Source organism: Accipiter gentilis, chromosome 23, assembly GCF_929443795.1.
Source record: "Accipiter gentilis chromosome 23, bAccGen1.1, whole genome shotgun sequence".
NCBI classification, from domain to species: Eukaryota; Metazoa; Chordata; class Aves; order Accipitriformes; family Accipitridae; genus Astur; species Astur gentilis.
The window spans coordinates 4,065,456-4,085,221 of NC_064902.1; the positions used below are offsets into that span (position 1 = coordinate 4,065,456).

Genomic DNA, 19,766 nt, shown 5'->3' on the forward strand with positions numbered 1-19,766 from the left:
AAGAACCAGAACACAAGAAGTACTAAAGGAAAATACTTATGACAATATTTCTGCGAGACTTGGAACTACCATCTGCTCACAAGAAAAGTGAATATTCATAACTGACTGATCAAACTGTGCAAGCGTACCATCTCATTTACCTCACCAGGACTTTTGCCTGGATTGAGTTATATCTGCAGCCTATAAAAAACCAAGAAAAATAGGGCTGTAGAGCAATTACACTAAACCCTTAAAACTATATTATTCACAGTTGAGTGAAAAAGAAAAACTGATTATTAAAATTGTATTTTTATACATTACTTCTTCATACTTTGAGAAATTTGAATTATTTCTCAGTAATCAACGAGGAACTAAATCTGGTGTAACAGAAGTTTAATTAAATTCATTCACTGCTTATTCAAAGGTGTAGTAAACTTTTTTCAATATACTACTTTATTTTGATTATATATGAGGAAAAGTGCATTGTCGTTTTAGGATTTTGTGCCTGTACTTTAAAAATAGCTGTCATGTTATTATCATAGTATTTTCTCTTCCTCATAATGTTGAATTTTACACACCACATAACAGACTAGCAGCAACTTCAAGCCAGTACCGACAGCAATAAAAATAACACCACTGTTAATCAATTTACATTTTTTCAAAAATCACATTTCATAAAAAGCCTAACTTCTCTCATTGGAAGGTTAACTTCTTTGATTATCTTTTTCCCAGAAACCTCACTCCATACAGCCCTCCTCCAAGAACACTAATGAAAGACCTGTCCTCTCCCTTTCTTCATCCTTCCAAACCAGTAAAAAAAAAAAACCCCAAACAACAACCCAAACCACTTTTGAGAGCTGTTGCTTCTGCTTCAATGTGTGAGAACACATGCAGATCTTATCTTTTGCCTTGCTGCAGTTTTAATTTTATTTTAACTGGTTTGGATCATTTTATCTTCAGGCACTGCAAACATCTGTGGCTGAAAGCCAAGGGTGAGTTTTGATACTGCCCACAGAATTTCCTCCATTTCACAGTTAGCTGATCACCATTCACCATTCCTGAGCTCCTTCCTTGTTTTTCCCTACTGTATTTTTAAAGTATGTTCTTTCCAAATAAATCCAGATGACAGTCTCCCGTTCAAGTTTTATGGATTTTCATTTAAATAGGCAGGTGGAGGAGGTATATAAACTAGCATTTCCCCATTCATTTTATGTAAAGTCGTATCTAAGATGATGCGTGCACCACCAAAATAGCTGTTCAAAATGAATCATTCATACCAGCTTCCAAATTCTTGTAACAGATAAGGATTGAACCACCATTGCAAAAACTTTGAGAATGTCTTATAATAAGAGAGACCATTTTGTAAGCACAATGCAATGTGGGAATGCAAGGTAAGAAATAAATCTAAATTATGCATTTTTAATTTATAGTATGAAAATAATCTACAGTTTACTAAAATTTGACTACAGAAGTAACAGAAGCCTTGTTACACACAAAGTTTATGAAAAAAATGAAACACGCTCACAAGGGTCAAGACTTCTACAGCAAAATCAAAGGATTAAAAGGAGACTCCAGATAGAGAACAACTGAAGCTTTTCCCAAGTTTTAAATCTTACTATAACTTAGCTGGTGATTAACTGTAATAGTGTATGTATGAACAGGCACATGAACACCCGTGTGTATTTATATGCATGCATGTGCAAAAAACCCCTGGTGTTTTAAAGTTCATAAATATTCAAAATGCTTATGATGATTTGGAGGAGGATTTTCTGTTTCTGCCATTTTTTTTTCACGTACAGATTGCAATAAAATTATTTTTCAGGTTTGCAGGGTGTCCTTTCCTCCTCCTTTCTCTTTTTCTTTTCTTTTTTAGCAGTGCATATTGTATCAAAATTAATTCAGAATCCATGAAGACAAGATAGAAAATTCTCTGATCCTTAATAATCTCGTGTCTTAACTACTGCAATCTCCTCTACTTTAGCCTTTGCAAATGCCAATTTGCTAACCTTTAATTCTGTCCTAAAATGCTAAAACAATTGTGCTGGCTCTTTACTTTGATTACATCAGGTGCATTTTTTTCCTTCTTTTCTTTTCTTTTCTTTTCTTTTTTTCACAATCACATCAAACGACCCCTGACCGTTACAGTCTTCCATGAGCTGTTAATCTGGAGCTATACATGCCTTTGCTCTGCAGTGATCTCCTTCACTGCCCAATTACCAGATTTTTCAACAACCATGAGCTAGTCTTATCTCTTCATAAAAGGCAGTCCCACTAACCTGCAAAGTCCACCAACCAAGCTCTATCAAATCTCTCTTCAAAATTCAGTGGTTCTCTGATGACTACAAATGATCAATTTCTGATCATTATAAACTCTGGTTCAGATGCAACTTCGGACTCACTCAGTCTCTCATGAACTGGTTACAGAAACAAGAAGCTGCCTTCTTGCTAAAACTCTTTCCATAAAGAAAGGATCTGCTCCTAGCCCTTGTCAGAAAATATACATAACCATTTGCCTTTCCTCATTTTCGGGAAAGCTACTTCACAGGATTGAAAAAAAAAAAAAAAAAAAAAAGCTTATGAGAAAACTAAGACTCAACACCACCTTTAATCTCACCACCTTGCAAAGTATGTGCTTTATTTTAATTTCACCTTATCCATAAATGAGGAAGTAGAAATGCATGCACTCTTAAAAGAAAAGGGAGGAAAAATAAAAGAGTTTAGTTGTTGTAAATTAAGTCTATGCCCACTGGGCACAGATTTCATTTCCATTTCCGTGAAGTTTCTCAAGCAAGACTGACAGAGACGTTTACAGTGGTGAATCATGCTACTCCAGAAAGACCGTGTGCCATTTCTCTGGGGACCTCTGGGATGGTGGAAAGAGGAAGAATTCCTCAGTGGTGAGCTCGGGGAGGGGGGGGGGACGACACACACCACCAAAAAACCCCCAAACCAACCACCAAAAAACCGAAAATGAGCCCCAGCTCATGAGAGTAGGGCTGGCATCTTGGAACAAAAGTAACTGAGAGAAGTGGGGGCAGGGAGGACCCATCGAGGTAATCCTTACAAATTTTTCCAGTAGTGCCATGGACTGTTTCATAAATAGGTTTCTGCTGCCTAATACAAGAAGTTTATAAAGACTAATATGGACGCACCTCCCTTCAAATTGTCCTTTATATCCCAGGGGCTAGGTTTGGTTAGGAAGAGTAAAGATAAAAGTATCAATAAAGAATATAAAAAATTATTCTTTGCTCTTTTTTTTATTAGGCATTACTCCTCAGCAGCCCTTTTTCCAGCAGCCTCACTGGCAAACATCAGATGAATTACTGCGTGCCAGACCGCAGCAGTTTTACCTACGATACCACTTCATCTCTGGTACATAGCTCACACCAGCTGCTCCGACAGAATTCGGCACAGAGAAACAAAACCATTTCTTCTCTTTCCTCCTACAGTTTTTAAGCTATACATCTGCAGTTGCCAAGACCCTTTTTTGATGCTGGAAATCCAGTGCAATTTACATTTGCTTTCATATACACGCATGTTTCTTTTTATCACACTCTAACATTTTCACGGTTTTTATCGTTGTTCCAGATGATGTTGATGGAGAGAAGAAACTACCCACTAGAGATGAGGTGTTGGACAGCTGTTCCTGTGATTAAAAGTTGGGTTTTTTTTTTTCAAATTGAGTATGGAAAAGTCCATTTAATGGACAACAGCAAGATACATATTTGCATTTATAAAGCCAATAGTTGGTGTAATTTATAGTTCTCTTCCATTCTAATCTGAGCAGGAGGATTCGCAGTACGTCACTTCCATGAAGATTTAATAGAGAGCGGTAAACCTCTGCTTACATTCTCATTTTTAAAGAGGTCCTTAAAAATATAATAGCTTCTAAAATAGAGATTTAAAGTTGCTGCAAATGACATTAAGAAAATGTTCACCAGATTCAGAATAAAAACTTGTGATCTATTCTATATTCTAACCCAATTCAGGTAAGTCACTCTGAACTGAGCCTTGGCATTTTCAGTGCTCTTTCACTTTCAGGGAAGGGAAGGGAAGGGGAAAAAAAACCACCGCAAACCCAAAACAAAACAAACCCTAAAAAATCCAGTCTTCCACCACACTCCCTTGTGCTAAATTTAGTACCACTTCAGTACTGGTACCAGGAACAGGCACCAAGTGATTTGGGCCAATATAAACTAGAAGCAGCAATTTTTGTATCTATCAGATGATTAAGTTTTGCAGGACAAGCAAATGATAAGTAAGAATTCCATAGCAGCTAATCAAAAACAAAACTTGAGGAAGCAGCAAAAAGCTCATAATGAAGAAATATATTCCGCCACAGGTGGCAGGAAATTGTAGCTACTGATAACAAGTGTTATGGGGCTCAGGCAAAGAAAGAAAATCAGCATAAGCATGAAGGCAAAGTAGTGATAGCACCAAAGAAAAAAAGCCTCAGAGCACTCTCCAGAAATCTATCGTAAGAATCAAATGAAAAGTCTTAAGTAATAAATTTGCATTTTCTGTAAGACCTTGCATTTAAACACATTCTTAAATATTTTGTGAGTTTAAGTAGCTGGCTGCAGACCATGTGTTGCTTGCATACATAAAAAACAAAGCATCACTTCACTCAGTGCTGAAGCACCGACATCTGCAGAGAGAGATTACTGAGAAATCTGAAATGAGCCCTAAGAATAAGTCACTCAGTCCATCCAAACAGACAGTGCCAATGATTGAGAATGCAAAAAATTCAAAACCTGCGTCTCAGAATACTACAGAGACAAGTAAGGAACAAAGACGTGAGAAGCCCGAAGTCAGGGCCCAGCCCGAGGCACAGTGTGGCCAAGATGACTGGGGGAAAGTAGCAAGAGCAGGCTCATCTTGGATCGGTCACAAACTCTTCTCCACTTTCATTTGCTTTTCTGGAAGACTCTCCGGCTTGGGGAGAGATGTAGGAAGTGCAGTGGGTTACACAACTCTGCAAAAGCTGGAAAGTACCAAATACCCATTCAAGAAAGGCATTAATATTACTGGCTTAGATGAACTCTCCAGGGGAAAAACGGATAGGATTGCAATAGAAGATGATTGGATCATCAGCTGAAAGCCAACAGAGAATTTACCTACTTTGTTGATGTAAGAGTACACAATTCAGTGAAGTCAATGGGACTCTAACAGCCATGGGTAACAGCAGGCAAAACACTTAAAATTTAAAGCAGCTAAACAAGGTCCATGAGCAAAATATACATTCACATAATAATAAGGAAAAAAGGGAACTAGTATTTTGTCTAAAAAGAGCTAAGCCTGATCTCAGCAAGGAGCTACACTTGCAGGGGAAATTGAAAAAGAGGGAAGAGCACCAAAGTAACTGAGGAGATTTTCCAGCACCCAGGAAAGCAGTAAAACAAAATCAGCTGGGGAAAAACCCCAAAACAATCCAGGCTCTGTTGGATATATTCAGTTCACAGTTCCTCCCTGAAAAGGGGAAATTTAACACAGGAATCGGGGAGAAAGTGGAGGAACAGCAAAGCAGGCTCAGGTGGGGTCATGAAAGGAAACCTTCACTTTTCCATGGGATCAAAAGACAAACTATGCAAAAAGGAAATGCTTCTCTTTCCCTTTAAGGGATAAATTTGTATAATGTAGTATGCTATAAGTGTCAAGCAAGATTTGGCACATAGCCTTTGAAATACAGTGAATAAAGACAAATGTTAACACATCGCCTTTGTGAGATTTAGTTTCTACGTATTAGCATTTGAATTGTACTCAGCACTTTGTGGTGTCACATTAAGAAAATACACATTTGTATGCTTTGTATTAGGAGAAACCAGCAGAAAAGCATTCAGCTGGGCTCTGAGAAGCCTAGGAAGAGAGAGAAGCCAGTAAAAATCCAGTAGCATACCTACAAAATCTGTACAATAAAAAAGCCTGCCAAGAAAAAAACCTAAAGCAACAAATAGCAGACATGAATTTCACATTCATGGAGGGCATCTGTTAATTGATTGCAAGCAATTTCAGGGTATTATCAAGGATTGTTTCAAAGCGAACAGAAATTTGTCATTTGCAGCTACTCTCCGGAGCATGTTATCTTTACTCAGAGAAGGAAAATATGCTAAACAGCACCTGTAAGAAGCTCCTGTTATGCCATACAGAGATAGCCAGTGAACAAATTTCTGAACAAATGTTTTTTCTCAGTGACATTACGGAGCAATGCACTATACACAGGCCTCTCAGAACATACAGCTAACCATTTAATTTTGGTCAAATGCCAAACCTCAAAGCAGCTACTTTAGTGATAGCGAAGCAAATCCAGTATATAAAGAGGAAAGACAAAATTAAAATTATCCCCAACATGTAAAACTAAAGTATATTATTTACAAAACAATTATAAAATAAATATTAAAAAATGATTTCAATTATTGCTATACAGTTTTTATATTTTTAATAATATTCAACATTTCCAAAATAATTTTAAATCAGAAAAATATATCAAAAATAATAAGGAAGAAAAAAATAATTATATCAGTAATACAGTATTAAAATGTGATTTTTTTAAAAAATTTAAAATCTTTCATTAGTGTCCTAATCTATAAAAAAATTCATGGAAACTTCATTTCCCTGACAACGCCAGGAACTACGCTGCCTACCTCACACAGCCGTACAGAAGTCAAATCATTAGCTTAGGGCCAGGCTGTCATTTATATTCAAAGTTAGTAATGACAGCTACTGAGTAATTAGTCCCCTTTTCTCCAGCCACTTGAGCATTTACTGAAGTCTCACCTGATTATTCACTCTTCCTAACCTTACTCCATTTCTTAAAACCATCTGGAGCTCAAACACCCACCGTACTCTTTATCAAAAGATAAAAATGGCATACATACTGTATAGAAAGGAAAATCAGCTACTTGAACTGAAGGGGTTTGTGATTTTTCAACAGCTAGTTCACACCAAGACAGATGAGAAATATTTAAACCACGGGCTAACAGTCAATAATAAAAAAAAATAAACTGACTTTATATATTAACTTCCTGTTTAATACATTTGAATGTAATGAATGACTTGGACAGCACACACAACACATAGAATTCAGCAGCAATGCATTCAGTTTTTTCTGTTAAAAAAAAAAAAACCATTCCTTAATTTTATTCCATTAAAATACCATAAGCTTTTTTGGCTTTTTTTGTTTCCATATTGTATTTTAATATGTTGCCCAGGAAAGTCATTGTACCGTGATGTTTAGTCAACAGAATACATGGAAACAGTTTGCACAGACAGGCTAGATAACTTCTCAGGGCCATGGTTTCCATCACCTATCAAATAGAGATAACAGTGCATACTTTTTCTAACGCACTTCAAGGTTTACTGATGAGAAGTTCTATGCAAGAGCTAGGTATTGTCTACCATTACCCTCTCACTGAATATAGTTATGTTGTAATATTACCATTACTGACCTCTTAAAATAACATAAAATTGAAATTAAGTAGCAATTGTATGATTAGAAAATGTCAGTAACATCAGATAGTAAAAAAGATTATTTAATTAAAGGAAGTTTGATTTTCAAAGAGCTCAGACATATTCACAGATACCTATATTTTTGATTTAGTTGTGCAAAAAAAGATTACTGTACAGGTAACTGTAGATACAGACGTACTCTACTTCTGCAAAACTTTTCTGAATGAATAACATATTCACATCTAACAAGTGAAAGAAAATGGAACCTACTCTTCTTGCCCTCCAAAACATAGGGGACAAACCCAGGAAAAGTAACACAGAAATAGATAGATGGGACTGTCTCTGACATCAAACCTATAAACCAAATTTTGTTGACATATAGGCAATCGTTTGGGATGAGCTGATGTATAATTAGCGCGCACCATAGCTGTGCGGAGAGTTGTCATGAAGTGAGACTAGTAATCCCATGCTTTGCTGTTACAGCTATTTTCCTCCAATGTAGATGGAAGAAGTTGCAAGAGCATAGTTTGCCAAAGGTCATCGTAACTATCTGAAAAGCCAAAAGTTTCAGTGGCTTCACTAGTGCCCTGCGTTTACAGGCAAGACAGTGGCTGCATCTGGCGCTGAAGATGAAGCCATTTCTTCAGCTTCTTCATTCGCAGTTACAACTAATACTTAATTTTTGAGTAGTACAGAAATAAAATAGCAGCCCAAAGTATCTTCCTTAATAACTTAGACAAACCACAAGAATGATAAAACAAAACTCTGAAGGATTTAATATGGGAATATCTTTAGGAGAGGACAATAGTTGCAGTTACTTTTGTGAAGAAATAATCCTTATGTGCTCCTGGCCTCACCAGACAAAATCCCACAGTCAAAGTAGTGTTACCTCCTGTTCAATGTATTGACCTGGTTTGGGCTGGGATAGAGTTAATTTTCTTTCTAGTAGCTGGTACAGTGCTGGGGTTTGGGTTCAGTAGGAGAAGAATGTTGATAACACACGGATGTTTTCAGTTGTTGCTGAGTAGCGTTTAGACCAAGTCAAGGATTTTTCAGCTTCTCCTGCCCAGCCAGCAAGAAGGCTGCAGGGGCACAAGAAGTTGGGAGGGGACACAGCCAGGACAGCTGACCCCAACTGGCCAAAGGCGTATTCCATACCGTGTGATGTCATGCCCAGTTTATAAACTGGGGGGAGCTGGCCTGGGGTGCGGATCACTGCTCGGGAATTAACTGGGCATCAGTCAGCGAGTGGCGAGCAATTGCATTGTACATCACTTGTTTTGTATATTCCAATTTTTATTATTATAATTATTACTTTCTTCCTTTCTGTCCTATTAAACTGTTCTTATCTCAACCCACGAGTTTTACTTTTTCTTCCCAATCCCCCCCACCCAGTGGGATGGGGGAGAGAAAGTGAGCGAGCGGCTGCGCGGTGCTTAGTTGCAGGCTGGGGTTAAACCACGCCAGTTATCTACAGCTTGTGTTAAGAGCTAACCAGAACAGATGTCTTGTGGTCACCGGTGGAACAAGCAACATCTTATGTAAATGCAATCTCAGTTTTGGTTCGAAGGCAAGTTAAACAATGAAATCCAGCGATAGTTAGAAACACCTTATAGTTAGACTCTTAGTCCATTATACCTTTCTAGAACAGTATTTGAGAGGCTAAAGGCAGAGCGTTCTTTAGGAAGGTTTGTTTAGAGGTTTTGCATTTTTTTATTTTTACAAGCATACTAAATTATGTGATTGTGCCCGGCAGCTTGCCTTCCACAACAGATATTAAAATTATTGTGTATTATATTAAGAGATAGCCAAAATGATGGTATTTAAAACTCTTCATATTTCTTTGCAAAAGAAGTACAAAAACCTTGGGGACGCTTTTTTTTTTTTTTTTTTTTTAAATAGCTGAATGACTAAGAAAGTTCCCTCTCTAGTAAGTCTGTCAGCTTTTCAGTCTCTTACAGACATTTCAATGTCTGACAAATAGATTATAGACTACTTGTTTTAAGAGTTTTTGAAAAAAATGAAGCTTGAATCTCTAGTATTTTGAAAGACAAGAGCAATATTTGGTCTGCACAGCTTATAACACCTATTAAAACCTTCATTAAAGCAACAGTGCCAAACTACTGCAGTCAAAAACTGATGTCAGTAAGTAGTAATGCTTAACACACTGCAGTAACCTGATGTTACAGTTGCCCACATGGTCATTACGGCCGTGTTTTCATTCTGCTGTATATTGAAAAAATATAAGCACTAAGTAGAACATTTTAATATAAGTTAGATTAGTTTTAGTTAAAAGAGCCTATCAGACATTTACATGTACGTGAGAACTATAGGTACACTTATCACCCTAGTGGAAATTCATCTGGAAGTTATTAGTGACAAAAGAAAGCAAGTCCTTGAATAATTTCTATCCACATTACATCACATGATATTTTGAATACATTAAAGTTGTGCAAGTGCCATTTTGTATAATATAATACTTTTTTATAAATTTCATAATACAACAGTTACTTTCATCTTCTTAACATACAGTATAAAAGCAAATGAATCATCTAAAACAAGTTCATACAGTCTTCACAGCATCTATACAGAACTTAAAGCTATATGCTATGAAAAGCTTCCTTAATTACGCATAGAAAACTTGCAAAGCTGTTTTATCTGTGCAGTTGTTATTCATTTTTTTGTGTTTTTCACATCAAGTTTTGTCTTCTTTCTTCTGCACGTGTCATAGGAGAGGAAGTGAACAGAAAAAGACACCCAATATGATAGGGCACTCTTGTAAAGTTTCTGTTTCCTATGTTTACTTGTTAAAAAAAGAGCAAGTGTGATCCTCTTTCTTTCCTAGTAACATGCTACCAAATCTTATTACCATACTGGGAATATATTTATTGCTGTCATAAAGCAAATTTGCTCAGACATCTTGTAATCATAAAAATCAAAAGTAATCTTATACTTCGCTGTACAAAACTCTATTTAAGAGTAAATACTTATTAATTTTTCTTTATTGGTTCTACTACTTTGAAAGCCCAACACTTAATTTAGTAGGTGGTGAGTGCTATTTCCCCTTTTTCTATAACAGTTTGAATATTATACCTCATTTTCCCTTCTTGGTTAATGAACCTTCAGTAAAAAGAGATGTACTATATGAAAATATAGATTGTACCACCACTTACAAGTCACTAGAACCACTTACTTTTCAACAGAAAATCCAGAATAAATATCAGCTTTTTCCTTTCACTTAAAAAAATAACGGAATCTTCACACATTCAGAGCCAGTAGAGCAACTTCATTTTAACGTGGTTACAAAGTTCAGCCAATCCAAGCTGCCTGACTTCTAGTGCAGTTATGACTAAAGAAATGCTTGAAATAATCTGGTGCTGCCCTGTACCTGATAGCGTTGCTTGGATTCCTCCTAGTCTAAGTGGAACATAATGTAAATTTATTGCCTCCAATATTTAACAATTGAAAAAAACCCACCACCTAATTACAGAAATGAAAAAGTCTCATCACTGTTAAGGCAGAACATTTTCACAGAAATGGAAAAGGAAAAGATTCATACAACATATAGCATGATGATGTACATATCAGCACTTCACCTGTATCTAATAGTTTAATTTGATTAGGTTTTAGCTTATAATATTAAAAAAAAAAAGTTAAGCCACTTAATATTACTGTTGGAACTTTCATTTATGCATTCCCACCCTTGGGTGACAGACTATAAGGCTGATACTTTATCTGTGCAATTTTATTTTTCAATTAAAATTGAGGGTATATCTCACAAAGAAAAAATGTATAATTGTGGAAAAAATCCTGTCTAAATCAAGTACAGAGGAAGCATTATTTAGTCCAAAATCTTGCAGTCCCGGGGGGTGGGAGAGAATCTAGAGTTCTGCTAGAGCTACCTGTTTGTATAGGTATCATTAAGTGGCACTGCAGTCTCCTCCTGCATGTACTTCACAGTCTCTGCCCTGGGTTTCAGCACTGGCCCTTACATAATCCATTATCAATGCAGTCTAAAACACACATTTGTCACACTCACTAATCCCACACTTAATACAACACAATGTAAAGAGAAAGCAGACTGATCTTTCAAACTAAGGGAAGCTCTCCTTAAGTGATGTGAAACCACAAGTAGCATTGTTATGTGGAAGAAACCTCTGATTAGTCGTATGGTAAAGCAAACAGAGCATTTCTATTTCCTTGGCTGGTGTCACTAAGCCAAAAATCAAGATCTTGTTTATCAATAAGAGTTGAATTCCGCAGGAATTTTATATTTTCTAGGATTTCTATTAAGTTACAACAGTTGATTTTTAATTTTGGGGAGAAAAAGAAAAAACAACATACAGTGCCGTCGTCTTGTAAAAACGAATGAGTGCTTCATAAACAGGGTTCCAAGTCACATAACCAGCTGGGTCTTTTTGTGTTGGTTAATCAATCTTGATTTCAAAACTGGAAGAAAGAAAAGAGATAATTAGATTTGACAAACCCCAGAGAATTAAGCAAATTAATAGAACAAACAAGGATTGATCTAAAGGATACCCCACAGGAGAAACAGATCCAAGAGCAAACATTCAGTGTCATAAAGAGTTAGAGGCATTTTGCAGTAAAATAATGTGAATTAAAAGTTCTAACTCTGTGGCCAAAGATCTATATTAATAGCTCAGAATTATGAGTCTCAGTCTCAACAATCTCTTGCACTTGTCCATTTATCAGCGCTCTAGCCCTCTGGCCTCTCATATATGTAAATAAATGGTATTTTTAATGCACACAGTCCTTTGGAGACTTTCAACTGGTTGCAAATCCCATCGTCTTTAAAAATAGCTAGCACACTGCAGAAGGTAAGTCTAAACCTTCAGCACTTCAAGCTGCTCCAGAACAGCTACTCAACATAATTAATATTCAGTACTAACAGGACAAATACAGAATGTTAACCAGGAGGGGGAGGGCGAAGGGCTGAAAGTGGGAAGGGGAAGGCTGAGGCCAAGACACAGATAAGAACGAGAAGGCAGACAGCAGACAAAATGGACAGTGCTCATCGAGTTGGCTTTGGTATCTGCTGCTCTGCCTCCTATCAGAGAGGGCAGGAGGAGAGAAAACACAGAACAATGTTTCGTTTGTGCTGCATGGGATCGTACAGGAGAGCCACCGCAGAGGATGACAGGCTCTCTGCAGGCTGCTACAGCTGGGGGGGCAATGTCCAGCTGGGGGGGGGGGGGGGGGGGGGTGTCTCTGTGAGAGAGGGAAAGACAGACAGAGTGGGAAGGTGGCAGAGGGGAGAGAGATTCCCTTGGTTTTCCTTGCGTGACAGTAGAACCTGCAAGTGAATAACTGAGAGGTCTTAAGGTCAACATAATGATGTCATCATGAATAAATGACATTATTCTGAAAGAAGTCAGAGATACTCAAGAAGGCATACTGATATAACAGGCAGCAGTTCTGTAAGCAGGAGAGGTCGTGCTGGATGCAAGTGTTCCATGTGCAAACACATCAACGCTATACCATAAAGACAGACAAAAAGAAATAAAATTTCACATTTTTATATTAAAAGGGAACTACTGTGCTCCAGTATGATGACATTTTTGACCTAAGTCACAGAATTTTACTCAGTTACTCTTGTGTCAAACAACAGCATATGGTACCGCCGGAGGCGATCTTGGTAGAGAAAACATCCACTTCTGACTTAAAAGTTCCAGTTAATGATCAGTTCATCCTGCCCCTCAGTAAATCAGGTTTGGATCCAGCTTGCAAAAACGGGATTGTTTAATGCCCTTTGAACACTATGTGAAAACATCTTGTATTAGAAATGAGGGTTTCCCCACACTGACACCAGTAAGACCACATCTGCTTCATCTTGGATTAACATAAAGGAGCGAGTTCCTCCAGTGGTCCAGCCACTAGGATTTTAAAGACACCAGGTCTGGCACATCATTGAATTCAAGTCTCCACCTCATGCCCAAATGAAAATTGAAACTATCCAAATACATTTAAGTTCCATATTGCTTGGATTTGTAGTACTTGATTTATGGATATCAACATCCCTTAAATATTCTTACCATAATTTAGGTAAATTCAGTTTGCATAATTTTATCTGGGAATTTCAGGACATGGGCACCATTCCTTTTTAAACTATATCTCAAATTTATTTTGAAGATTAAAGTGCCATCACTCAGTGTTCCAGGACCACACAATATTTCTAGGCTTTCTCTTCTCTCATGTCTGTAGAAATCAGAGTGGGGAGGAAAATATATATATTTAATGCAAAAACACGTACAACCTTACACTGCACCTACCATGGCAGACTGACACAATAAAGGAATAACACACTGAACTTGTACACTAAAAACCAAGAGCCTACTTATAATCCAGTCTTAAATTCTGCTCTTAAGATCTTGCCTACAAAAGTAAATGTGACTCTTGGAACAGGTTTCTAACCAAACTTTTATTGCCAGAGTATACCACCAGGTGGCAAGATTGCAAAATAAAGAGAGAGAGAGATAGATATTAAGAAAAAAAATAAATCCCTGTTGTAACACAGTGCTGTTTCAAGGACCCCTTGCTGGGACATGACGACTGTTTTGTGAAGACCTGAGTAAGTACTTAAAATGTCACCACATGGGTCTGTGAAATAAAGTATTTTAACATTTCTTCATCACTCTTCATGTAGTCAATTCACACACAATTACAACAGTTAAATGCAACACAAAATTTCTAGTAGATGAAACAAACAGAAGTTGTGACCACCACCTTGGTCTTCCTACCATTTTCCTTCTGCTTTCTCTTTCTCCGATACCTGTTTTACCGTTTTTGAAAGAGCTTAAAACCTTGGAAGACTGCAGGGAACCACATATTTACATGGGATTACAACTAAACAAAGATGGCTAATAAAATTATTCTGCAAAGGGACAGGAAAGACTTTTAACAAAGTATACTTACAATCAATCAGATAATTTTTTTCAATATATTTTAATTTCTCATATTATACTTCAATTATCTATAAAGCAAGACACAGGACAGCTGCTTCTAAGATCTACCATACCAGCAGTAAATGTGTACTATGGACATATGAGCTCGGTTTAACGGACTAAATTTTATATAGAATATGTTCTTTTACAGCGTCATTTTCATTCAAACTTTAGGAAAAACGTAAGCCCTCAGTAACTGCTCAGAATTCTCTCACTATAGCACCTCACCTCTAGATCACAAAAGACACAGTGTAAGCACACAGTCCAGCATTATGTATTTTATATACATCTATATACACGGAGATACATATATAGGTAAATAAAAGCACATAAAATATTAGTAAGGCTTCATCTTCCTGGCAATGAAACAGATAACCAAGCTGCACAGCTTAACAAGCTGATGAACAACTCTAGCTGACCCTGAGATACGCAACACAAAACCAATGATTCTAGAAATAGTTTAGAGACTTTTTCCTTCCATTTGTAGTGAGGCACCTGCTTAGTAACATACAGCTACACTTCACAACTGTTTAAAGTATTGTCGTTATCCCTTGAGCTAGAAGAAATTAGGTAGGTGTAAAATAATCAGAATGTCAAGCACATTAAATGTCAAGCATAAATAAGAACCAAAATTGGAATCTCTCAAACATGCTAGTACTCCCACAGTTGGGCAAAAAGTGTTAACTTCAGTAACTACCACCATTTGGGACTTGTAGTATTGTACAAAACGCATATAATTTTTTGCCTTAATGGCATCTAATAGTTTGAAATCCGACTTGGCGTTAGAAAGTAAAAGTAAACATTATCCAAATCAAGAAAACTTCCTGCCCCAAAACAGATTTTTAAAGACTCTTCAATTCAAACACTTCAGGATATTGGAAACAAACAAACTATATATAAAACCAAACCCCAAACACTTTGCAGGAGAAAAAGGGAGGGATGAGTAATACATGAGCCTGTACTACATGGAAAGGCACCAAAAGTATAACCTGTAAAATAAACTGCCAAGTTATAAAATGTTTCTTCACCCATTAAAACAAAATAGCTTGTTCAATCAATTTTTAATTCCAGAATTCAATCACCATCAAAATTAAAATCAAGCACTCTTTCCCCAGAGAATATATACTAACTAAATATTTTAAAGTGAAGATATCTAAAATCTAAATTAGATTGGAAACTCTTTCAAGAAGGGATTTTCTTTCAACTAAGTTCATACCATACTAGCAAAGCACAGTCTGAAACTGTGGTTAACTAAAAGTAAAGCATTGAAGAAATATATAAAAGAACACAATGCACATTTTGCTATGATTAGGTAGTAACACCTAGATGTTACTAGATGTTTGATGAAAATCACTCAAATATATATTTTTTGTCTATAATGAGCTGCTTTATTATTCACGTTTCCTTCTACATTACCTGTTTAATTTTTTATTTGAACTGCATGACAAAAGTAGCCTTACAGGACATTCAGTACTTAGGAAAGGCTCTACTTAGAAGGTTTCAACTGAGAAATTCCCTGAAGAGTCTGTGGCATTGGACAAGCCATGACCCCATCACAGAGAGGTTTACATGGCAAGAATATGTCACAAAATATTGAGGTATTTAGATACTCATGGGGAAGAGATTCATACTCTTGGACAGAGGCAGAATGGAAACTTATCTCATCTCTGCTCATTCCAACTCTACTTCTCCCCTTTCCTTTCAACCATGGGGCACTCTTCTGGGAAGAGCAATAACAGAATCAATTGATTGACAAATGGATCAAGAGAAATTGGACTGCAGTCACCATATCACTTTGCCTCAGCCGTATGAAACTGTCAGCCAGTAGTAATAAGGAAATTGATTTCATTTGATGTAATCAAGCATCAAGGTTAAAATACCTCCACATAATCATGTCTTAGCTGTGCACTGAGTAAGAGAAGGAAAAAAATTCAGTAGAGTTGAAATGAGTTTTCCTTTAAAGTTACAGAAAACATCCAACATGCCATACCTCTACCGGCATATATTTTTCTGTATTTCAGGATTTTTAAAAACTCTCAAAAGCCTATACAGAACCCTATGCAATTCTACAATCAATTTATAGAATTAGGGCAACAAGTATTTACTACCCCGGATTAAGAAATAAAGGCACTGTTGACGGTTTCGCACTTGCTAACATGCCGTTTCCTTTCATTCAACAGTGCTGTGATTACCATGCCAACCTAAATCTATACTTTGAATACAAAACTAACAAGAAAGTACTAAGTATAAAGGTATTAATAACTGGAGTTAGAATTACATTAAAGGATTTGTTGGCTTTCTTCTTTGCCTAATGAAATAGTAAGAAATATGTAAAACCAAAAATTATATATGTAAAAATGAGCCAATGCCATATAGCTGAGCACTTATTCTTGAGGTCTTCATAAAAATAACATATTTCCTCTTCCTAGAGAGTACTGTGAACCAGACCCAGACTCAGACAATTTAAGTATGTGTTCATATTTAAAAAAAAGCACACTTAAAATCCTCTCCAGTGTTCAAGAACACTCTCTAAAGCACTTACTCTATAAAAAGAAATCTTACTGAGAGAGTACATACACCTGATTTTTTTCAGGAAACCAAACAAAAATAACAAGAGTGCCACCTATCCTTCATTATGAATAACAGAACTTCCCATGGACTGACCTTGCTGTTAAAAATCCTTTACAATAAAACCTGACAGTTAAGAACATAGAAACCTCTCGATCTGGGCAGAAACTTGGTTAAAAAATAAAATAGAAAGGAGTGTTGCACGTAAAAGCAGGATGAAAAAGAAATAGAGGAGGAAGATTGGGGGTGGGGCGGAAATCTGTTAGGTATCAAGAGCATAAAATCCAAAAGATTAAAACCCATCAAAACTAAAGATATTTCAAAGCTTACAGCCACATTTTGGGCTTCAGTAATGGTTTTATGAAAATAGATTTGTGTGTAACATGCAACTAGCAAACTTGGTCTAAACCAATCTGCTGTACACAAGCAGCAACTGCCAGTTAATAGGCAAAAGGAAAGATTCTTCCAGTGCAGACAGACTGGAGCGGCAGAGCGGGGGTGGTGGTGGGGTGGTTCATTTTCATTTTCTTAAGATTATAGTGGATATCCGAGTAATACAGACTAGTAATCTTGACACCGTTAGCATGAAAATGAGAAGAAGTTATTAAATCTAGAAATAAACACATAGATAAACACCTTTTATTAAGGAGGAAAGTCAGTCTTTGGGTTTTTGTAAAGGGAAGTAACACTTCACAAATCTCCTGCATGCGCGTGCATGAGGAAATCAGTTGGATCTATATATTTGGATGTATTAAAATCCAATAGATATCCACAGGCTTTCGAAAACACCTTCCGTGAAGAGAGTCAGTCATATGAAAATTAAGCCAGTACAAGATGATACACAAGGCCTTTGCTTTTAGGAAAAACCTGGTTAAAAGATGGGAACCAGAGCGGGAGTAAGTGCTCAGTTCTCCGACCCACAGCAGGTCATCGGCAGAGCTCTTCAGGGAGCCGCGCCGTGACCTGGAGGCTCTGCGTATTCGCAGATTAGCCAGAAAAGGGAGCGGGCAGCAACATGGCAAAGCCAAAGCAAGATGCAAAGTTATTCATGCTAAAATGATGAGGGCTAACCATGAAGAAGTGTGAAAAGACCTTTCAAGAATGCGTAACTGGACATTAAAGTGTCAGGTGAATTTCAACGCAGGTACCCCTGACACAATGCACAGATGAAAAACGATGCTAACTTTATTGCTCAAATGGATAACCTCTGAGCTAATAATTTCCATACAGAAGCGAGGTTTTGGGATGACTATAGATAGTTGACCTTACCAGGGACAACATCCCCTACATTTTCATATGCAAAACCTTAGGACACAAAAACACATAGCAGAAAACACTCATATGTGTACCTTTACACAGCAATCACCATTGCCTGTTAAATGGATAGAAATCCCTTGATGATGAAGCAGTATTTTTTAAATCAAGTGGACAGCCAATGCTGACACCTAAACAATTAACCACACTAAATTTCCAAGAAGATTGAAGTGTGAGACACCAAGCACCAGCAAGCATTGCTCACCAAGCAGATCTGCTATGGAGAGATGATTTACAGGGTAAAAAAAATGCAGTGTCATGTTGGAAGGTCATGGAGATTACTTCAAACTTGTCAGAATGCACAATTTTAGCCCCCCCCAAAGTAATACCCTTCTAATGCAACTGTTTTACTGTAGGAAAAAGGTGGGAAGCAGTCCAAATGAGTATGGCAACCTCTCCCATGAACAAGATGTGAACTCAAAAAAAGATTGGTATATATCAAGTTCCTCAGAAGAAGCTCCACGGGGAGGAGTCCCTATGGATTGATTTATAGCAATAGAGAATGATAATTTATCTATTGGTGGAGTTTTGCTCTAGTGGTTTATATAACATCAGCAAAGTCCCTAAGTGTAATTACAGCTATATACTCAATCAGGGACTACATATTATTTCACTCTCGCTCAGCTCTGTTTGGAATCACATCCAAGACATTTAAAATTGTACTCCAGTTATGGCATTAAAAAAATCTGCTGTATATTCTCTCATCAGAGAGGTTTCAGAAGGATGCTATTAATAAGTATTGAAACAAATACAAAAAATGGCAGAAAAGCAGAAGTGTGGCAAGTATTTTCCATTAACATATGCATATGGTTTCACTCAAAACGGATTTTCTTGCAAGAAACATGTTTATATAATACTATTATGTTGTTATATTACCAGACTGACTGTAAGTTTATAGTGGGGCCATTTTGATTTAGGCACTGTAAAAATTGAAGCTAGAAGGAACAAAATTCAAATATATATGGAAATAACGCAGGTAAAATCCTGGAGGAAAATTCCCTTAATATATTTAAGGGAAAAAAAAGTAAAGATAAAAAAAGCAAAGCCTTGTTTCTGAGCTCCTAACAAATGCCAAAAGCCCAAGGAAAGAGCAGGGAGATTGGGATCCAGCCTCCACCTCATACAAAGATGTGTAAGACAAATTCATAATTTGCTGCATTGTACAAGGTTACTAAATCTTCTGTGTTGAATAGAAGGGTCACTTGTTGGCCTTCACTTAATGTATCACATGCATTTACAAGGGAGTACCTTAGCCTTTTTCCTAGTTCATTATGTACAAATGTAACCACCTGCACTTGCATAACAAACTTAACACAGGATTTAAAAAAATAAAAATAAAAACTAAACAAAAACACACACACCAAAAATTCCAACTGCTATTAGAGGTGAGAATCAGAACTTCACCAGTTTACAGGTGCATAAACTGTTAATCACTTAGTAGTATTGGTCACTGGGCGGGATTGCTATTAGCCAGTACCTTCTTGTCAGAAGTATCTG

The 19,766-nt window shown here is 36.9% G+C and overlaps 1 protein-coding gene across 14 annotated transcripts in view; it reads right to left on the minus strand.

Moving 5' to 3' along the window:
- Positions 1-19,766, minus strand: part of ATP2B2 (ATPase plasma membrane Ca2+ transporting 2) — a 439,575-nt gene that overhangs the window by 277,490 nt on the left and 142,319 nt on the right. For all 14 annotated transcript variants that reach the window (XM_049826145.1, XM_049826157.1, XM_049826153.1 and 11 more), the window contains one exon: positions 11,770-11,874. The gene's annotated coding sequence lies outside the window, so the exon portion shown is untranslated. The remainder of the gene's footprint in view (positions 1-11,769; positions 11,875-19,766) is intronic.